This window comes from Poecilia reticulata, linkage group LG1, assembly GCF_000633615.1.
Source record: "Poecilia reticulata strain Guanapo linkage group LG1, Guppy_female_1.0+MT, whole genome shotgun sequence".
In the NCBI taxonomy this organism is placed as follows: domain Eukaryota; kingdom Metazoa; phylum Chordata; class Actinopteri; order Cyprinodontiformes; family Poeciliidae; genus Poecilia; species Poecilia reticulata.
The window spans coordinates 5574990-5583669 of NC_024331.1; positions in this window are offsets into that span (position 1 = coordinate 5574990).

Sequence of the window (8680 nt, forward strand, 5' to 3'; positions counted from 1 at the left end):
ACTCCAAGCAGCAGGTACTTGTGACCACCTGAGGCCAAACCTTTTAGAAAGCAAAGTGAGGTGTCGCCAAAAACACTCAGCAAAACAACAACCTTTTAAGGAGCTCCCGAATGGTTTCTGTAAAAGCAGCTTAAAATAAACCCGATCTGACCTTGTCACTGCAGTCACAGAACAGACCGCACAGGTCGGGTTCTTCAACAGGTGATTTYAGGGGAAAACTGGATGTACAAAACTTAGAAATTCTGCCCACATCGTTAAGGAGGCAGTATTATATAAAATGGACTTTGAGCTTTACATTATACTCTAATGTTAATCCCTCATCAGAACATACCTGATTCTTTCATGCATCTTTGAGAAGTCCTTTAATCTTCCGTGGCAACCATTCAGCTGTGCAAAATGCCTGGTTGGACCTAGCCCCGCCTTTGAGGGTGAAGCTGCACCTCAGAGCTGCAGTTTCCAAGCTTCTGAGCTTCTGCCTCACTCAGCTCCTTCAGACTAGCCAGCAGCAATTAGCAAACACCTGGTGAAACTGCACGTCTGCTGAGCTCATTATATGAGCTATTAGTGCAATGCTGGTAAAAACATTGYTAAAGGGTTAATAAAGGAGCCATKTTGTTAAGACCCCCTGAAGGCAGAGTTTCTTAAAGAGCAGAAACTTCTTAAAGAGACASAGGCCCAATTTCAATTAGAAAGTCAMATTTCTTTTAAGTTATATTTGATTTATATAGCTTTCTTACAACAACTACTACTGACAAGTATAGTTACTTGACTATGCAATAAAATGGCACTATGTGCCTGGAAAACACATAATACTGCCCCTTTCTTTAATTATTAATAACTTCAGAGCTTCACCAGCAAAATGATTGTGAATACACCGTGCATCAGTGTGTATGCCACCGTCTCAGAAGGTGTTATCATTAGTCTGCAGTTTCCTTCAGCCGGGGTGAAGGAGCGACAGAGACAGATAAACACAATTACACTCAATCATCGTTTCCACGACAATAAAGTGTCTGTAATAAAGTCTCCAAGCCCATCGCTAGTGCCAACTCCACTGATTTCCAGACAGAACATTTTAATGCTCTCTTTCATGCCCTGGTATTTCCCTTCTCAGTTCCCTTCAACTCTCACAATGCTCTCTCGCACACACACGCCCGCACACACACTCACACATGCAAACACATAGACTCCCACCCTGCTTATCTGCCCAGCTTTTGCCCCAGACACAATCACAGTATGCAAACAAACAGCTGATGTCATGGGACACATGCACACATACACTAGCTAATGTCATTGGGGTGGAATGTGATCAAAATAGAGTGAGTGAAATGTGTGTGTGGGTGTATATTTGAGGCAACAAGACAGCTTAAGTAGGGGTTGTGTATAATCAAGGAACATGAGCGCAGAGACAGGGAGGATAGATGAGAGAGTGATTTGTTTTAAGAAAACAGACGGGGGAGRGAGAACACACCTATAGACAGTGACACACAAKGCCCACTCACACAGACATGCACACACTCAAACGGCCTGAGTCATCACTGACAATCCATTATCAAGGTCCCATCAGCAGAAAGCATTAAAACTTAGTGCAACAAGTCTACCAGGGTTAATTATTCTATACCTACAGAACCATTGTTTTACCTCAGAACCATTGTTTTACCTCAGAACCATTGTTTTACCTCAGAACCATTGTTTTACCTCAGAGCCATTTTTTCCACATTTTGTCACATGACAACCACAAACTTCTGTTTATCTTAATGGGTCTTCAAGTCAAGTCAAGTTTATTTGTATAGCACATTTCAGCAACAAGGCAGCAAGTGCTTCATGCCGCAGAAACGTAAATACAGTAACCAATTATTAAACGAGCAACAAACGTTACATTTTGTAAAATGCCATTGTCAAAATCAGCAACCAAATACACAATGTGTAGATAAATGCTGCACTTATTATTAATTAAAGTAAACTCTAAACAGGTGGATTTTCACCCTCTTTTCAAAGGAAGTCAGCGTTTTGGCATCTTTGCAGTTTTCTGGAAGTTTGTTCTGGATTACTGGAGCATAGAAACTCCACTATGTTCTCCATGTTTGGTTCTGGTTCTGGGGATGCAAAGACCTGCTACATCTGGAAGACCTGCTATCTCTGGAAGGTTGATACGATTGCCTTSAGAAGTCAATTAATGTGTTTTAGAGAATATTTGTGACCAAAGTTCACAAGTCCAAGAAACAAASAGGTCAGGGAYAAAGTTGAGGAGAAGCACAAAGAAGGCTTACTTTGCATAACCAATAATAAAATGACCATCTCACAGAAATTTTGTGTTTAACACCTAAACTATCAGTTATTCAATAAGAGCAGCAAACAAAGAAACTGCTTAGAGGTCCATGGCAAAGTAATTAAAGCATAAGGTGGTAAAACAAAGCATTGGCTTAATGGGATGGAATACAAATCTGAATCACAATTTCAGATTTTCCCTTCACAATTCAATAATGTACTTGTTTGCACTGGTCCAATGTGTAAAATACCAACAGAAAACTCAAGATTTTTGTGGTTGCAATGTGAMAAAATGYCCCAAAAATTCAAAGAGTAGGAATACTTTTGCAAGGTGATGTACCTATACGCAAAGGGCGATGATTTAAGACACAATGGATTTTCATTATTTTACACCACGATGTTGATCATAGCATCACAAAATCGTTCAGTTTCTTGGTGCTGAGTAAAACTTGAAGAAAACKCTTGCCACAGAAATTGTGTTCTYAGAAGGAAATCACATTTTTCTTTGCATCATAAATATTCAAAAATTCCCAGGATACGAGCCTTTATCTCCCACTTTTGTCTGAGGACTTCTAAGGTTGAGCAGATGAATAATACATGAAAATGTTAATCGCCATCAGCCATTTTATATGAAAGGCACTAAGGCTACAGAAAGAAAACACAAGGGTGATGCAAATGGGAAAACAAGCCAAAGTTGTAAAGATGCCTGGAAGAGACGGACATTCATGCTCTATAAAGCATTTAGCAGGGAATTATCAGACKTGCATTGCTCCCATGGTCTCTTTCTGACTCAACTGAAACTGGCTTTGCTCCATTTATTTCAGGTCACATTCACTAAATATTTTATCGCACAAGTCTGTTGAGAAGCTTATATTTAGAAAGTCTGGGAACCGAGCCAGACATTTACRACCGCTACCTGATGACATGTTTTTGAGGAAAAGAGCTGAAAATCTCAGTGGTCACTAAGCCTCAAACAAAAACCTTAATTTTCTCCTTGAAGGTTTTGTAGAAAAAAGTCAAAAGTGACTGAAACCTGCGCTTTGCTTGCAATAATTTTGATATCCTCAAAAAAAAAAAGTTTTATGCATTAATATTGTTTCTTATTCACGTCGCAGACTTACAGAGAAAGTGCCTGTCAGTCAACACTGTTGCGTTGAGCCAACTTTTATCACTGAGCTGACCAGAAAATGGAGCCCCTTCCCAGACTCTAAGAACGGTGATGCCTTTCATGAGAAGCTGGCAGGACATTTCCAGCCAAAAATCTGTTTTCCTGTTAGGAAAATAGCTGAAGTATGACCGTTGGAATTTCAGGAAAGTCCATAAACAGGATGGATTTTCCTTAGTCGCCGACAAGCTTTTACAGTTTATAAGGGACACCCCAACACACACACACACACACACGCACGCAGGCACGCACACACACACACACACACACACACACACACACACACACACACACAGGCAGATGTCCTTAGTGTTCAAAGTTGTTGACTTAGGGGCAGACACTGTTATACTGGTGAACACCCTCTTAACTCTTGTTGACTTTAAACTTAAGTGGACAGTGATGCTGTTGTTCCAGCAGATTCCAGGTTATCACAGGCTTCAGCCTGTTGTTAGGTACTTGAACATCCATACAAAGCTGGTTTAGAGTCTTTAGGCATAGAGTTAGGCAGTATTATGTAAGATTAACTTTTTTAAGCTTTACATCATATTATTTTATTATTTCTTCATCAAAAACATAGCTGGAGTGTTGCCTTGATTCTCTCTTACATGTCTGAGAAATTCTTTAATCTCCCATGGAAACTATTCAGCCGTGCTAACCGCTCATGTGGACCTAGCTCCGCCTTCAAGGCGCAGCTCCTCCTCAGAGCTGTTGCTTTCAAACTTCTGCCTCACACAGCAGCCCTGTTCTAAATAAATATTAAGTGACATTATTTCCATAACCTTGTTGAATTTCTTTACCACTAGCTAAGCAACATTTGACCACATTGTAAGGGGGGTTCATGTGTAAATAGTGGCATGTAACATAGAATTTTGAATACTTTAATAAATACTAGAATAGCAAGCAGTTAGCAACAGATTCCCAGCYCGGCCCTTGCTCCACCCCTCTGTACAAATTTGCAATTGTGGGGTTTTGATTAAAAAAGACACAGGATGAAAAAGTTTGTTCATGCAACGACATTAAAAAACATGCTGTGCCATTGTCCTCCTACCACTTCTTGTCATCTTTGTTGTTTTGTCCACCAGTAGCGACATCCAGTTGTTGAGCACATAACTAGCGATGCAAAAAAAAATGCTTCCATTGCAGTTTTTATGAACTACATACATTTTGATATGGGATGGAAAACCACCTCATGATTCAAAAATGTAGCAAAAAACGTGAGTTTTTTTTTTTTTTATGTTTCCATTAAGCCAATTTATGTTCAGAATTCCAATTTTCGCAATTATTTGGTCAATACAAACACAGCTAGGGACATCTTGTACTACACCAGCCAGTGCTTGCAAACTACCAAAACATAATGGAGTGGTCAGGTATCAAAAAGCAGCAGAATTCAAATGTATGATTGGTGCTCTGCTATAACCACGTGACTATTTTACTCATGAAATTCATATGACTTCAGTCATATGAAGAGACTGTGCTACCATTTTAACTTTCAAATTTCACTTCAGACTTCAAAAATGATCATTCAATGGCTGGGGTTCGCCGAAATGACTGTGGAGATTATATGGAAAGCAAAGACACGGGGATGAAAGGCAATATAGGTCACGCTCAGGCCTCAACCTCATGACATCATGCAGCACAGCGCGTACTTTAATCTGCTGAGCCACACACACGCTGATCTGTGTGACCGCGCTAAGCTACCCTGGACCCATCGTGACAGCCTTCCATCGGCGGCTTAATCCGCTTGCAGGACAGTGACTTCACCGCAGTGATGTCATGAAGGTGAGTCAGACACGTCTGAGAAAGTGAGGAAACTCTGAGACAGCCGCACATTCGCCCGTGACAGAAAGATGCCAAAAGAGCGACTTCTAACAGAAGGCCAGTCATCGAATGAGGTTGCTTGAATGAACATTTTTTTGCATTATACAGTGGCTTACAAAAAAGTATTCATGCACCATAGAACTTTTCCATATTTTGTCACATTACAGCCACAATTTGATGTGAAAGACCAAAACAAAGTGGTACACTATTGTTAAAGAAAATTACACGATTCAAGACATTTTTTACGAGTAAAAAAATGCAAAAGTGCTCTCCATCTAATCTGACCGAGCTTGAGATGTTGTGCAAAGAAGAATGAGCAAAAAATTTCAGTCACTGGATCTGACTGAAAGACAAATATTTTGCACACCGCACTTTTCAGTTTTTGATTTATATGCATTTATATGAAATTCAACGAAGGTTGTTACTCCCTCAAAGTTTTACTAAGAGCATTTTGTAGGGTTTCTGCTATTTTTCAATACTTTTCAAGACTCAATTTCCCAAAGCTCCCAGTGACTTTTAGCTTGTTCTGAATACATGTTGAAGTTTCCCATTAATTTATGGCATGTATTTCAGGGTCAGTATTTTGAATATTGTAACTGTAAGACTAAAATCAAGCAAATAAATCGCTCCAATTTTTTGTTTTGTTTTGTAGGAAAGGGACGTTACTCATTACAGATCCAAAAGTTAAAAAGGATTTTGCATGTTTGCTGTATTAAATGAAAGGAATCCGATTTTCAAATTATTTTGAGCTTGATTCAACACTTTCTTTCAAATCGTTTGGCAAAGTTTAACCTAGTTTTATAGATAAAAGCTGAATTGGAGCCAGCAATGTCGGTTTTTCAGTAAAAGTCTCTGAATAAACGTCRTTCTACTTATTATAAAAGCTTGGTTATAAAATACTTTGTGTTGTACTTTACATTTCTTGTTGTAAGAAAATTATGTTGGTATTAATTTTACTCCAATTTCAAACGATCTGTATATCTAACACCAATAAACAATAAAATAGAGACGGAAAAAATCTGTAAACTGTCATGATCCGTGTTTCTGTGTTTATTTTTGAGTTTTTCTGTGTGATCCTGTGAGTCCTGTCTCTGCGGCTTCCCCGTTGATTGTCTCCCAGGTGTGTCTCGTTCCCTTGATTACCCCATGTGTATTTAGTCTCACCTGTTGTCTTTCTTCGTTGGATCCTGTCTAACGTAGTCGTCGTGTGTACCAGTCTGTTTCCTTGTGCTCCCTGTTGTTCTGTACCTTGACTTCTACCATTAAATTCATCATCACATCATCATCATCATCATCATCATCTACATCCTGGGTCTCCTGCGTTCTCTCACCACCATCACCAGCACCAATTATGACATAAACTATAAAACAATTTAAAACTGACGACTTGATGTGAAGTTGGCGTAAGTAAATTAATCGGTGAAAGCAGTAATTTGTAAATATTACATTTGTACATTATTTTATAGGCTGTCTTTATGTTCATTTCAGGAAAAAGAACAGTACATTGATTCCAGCACCATTTTTTACTGTAAAATAAACAMTGACAATAYCGTCTAAACGTGAAAGATAAAAAATGTTTTACCCATAGTTTAACGGTGGAATTCTGTCAAGCACGGATRTTTTATCATAGAATTTATGTTTATTCCTGTGTAGGACATATTTAATTCAAACTTCATATCTTACCATTCTTTCCTAGACTGGGTATTACACACGCTTCTAATTCGCATTGTGTGTGTCTGGACCTATGTTTTCTTACGAAACTGAAACAATCCAGACAGTGTCTCTCTTTCTGTGTATTAGTGTGACATAAGGGCCAAGCTGGTTTAAGGTCCCGTCACTTATTAACCAGAAACTCCCTGCAGTCTCGGAAGCGGGAGATTTTTCATCGGTGACATCACAGGTATGGACCGACGAAGAGGTTTGGGAAATGAGAGAGAAGTCACCTTAAAAGGCGAGCGATGATGCCGTTTTGCTGTTCCTGTTTAGCAACATTARGACACATCATCTCTGCTTCCTCCGATTGTCTCAGAGGTTGAGTGGACCGGAAGATGCCTCAATCTTATCCAGAGGCAGTGACTGTGAAAAATATTATCCACACTTGCTTGTGTAAATTCTGTTTACACAAGCAACACAAGCATTGTTGCTTACACAAGCATTGTTTATTCATTATTTTAGCTAAGGGAGCAAGTTGGACTTATTTCCCAAACCCTGGCCATCCTGAGTTAATCTGGAACTTACACCGACAAGAACAAATAAAGTTCAAACATCTTTTACCGGAAAACATTTTAGGTTAAAATTGAAAGCGGATAAAATGCACTGATTTGCCATTRCCTTCAAAAACAAGACTGAGAACGATAGTAAAAAAGATTGATATGAAAAGAGACACTGGTTTCTGACATGTGGATGTCTCACAATTTAAAGGGACAGTATTAGGTGTTTTCTAGCCACATAGTACCATTTTATAGCACAATCAAATAACTCTGTTACTCTGTGGCTTTCTGTACACATTTTTTTATATAAAAACACTATACTTGCCAAATAAAATTTAAAAGAAATTTGTCTTTTTAATGTAACKTCTTGAAATTGGGCCTCTGTCACTTTAAATACTCCTACTCTTTCTGAATGTCTGCCTTGAAGAAATCATCCCAACATGGCTCCTCTATTAACCCTTTAACAACATTTTTAACAGCGTCGCACTGAGAAGAAGTTCCTATAATGAATTCAGCAGATGAGCAGTTCTACCAGGTGTTTGCTAATTGCTGCTGGCTAGTCTGAAGGAGCTGAGTTAGGTTAGGGGAAGGAAACTGCAGCTCCGAGGAGGACATGCCTCTTGAAGGCGGGGCTAGTTCCACCCAGGCGTTTTGCACAGCTGAATGGTTGCCATGGGAGACTAAATGATTTTTCAAACATGCATGAAAGAGTCAAAGCTCAAAAAAAGTTGATTTTACATTTGATAGGCAGCTTATGTGTGTTCTCCTTTTATTGTCATTAGCAAAGAATGTTTGTTAAAATGTTAAACTGTTTATATTACCAATCAGTTATTTTGTTTACAATCACATCACCAAATAGCTGATCTCCAATGCCATTTTAATGACTATCGTCAAAATCATAAAAGATAGGAGCATACTAGACTAGTCTTTATTGCATAATTCCTGGAATTTGATTTATAATCCCACAGTTGTATAAAGCTGGGCACAAGGCAGCTGCAGGATTCAGAGTCCTGATTTTTTTTTTTTACACCAGACCTCATTTCAGTCAAAACTCAATTTAAGAGCTTCAATTAATAGCGAGAACATCTCCTAACCAATCAATCTTCAGCAAATAGTTGCTCTGGACTGTAAACTGTTTTCTGCGCACAAAAGGAAGGTCTAGTTGTTGTCAATGCGCTGATATGTACAAGTCATTGCTCGCTTACTGAAAGTGTGTGTGTGT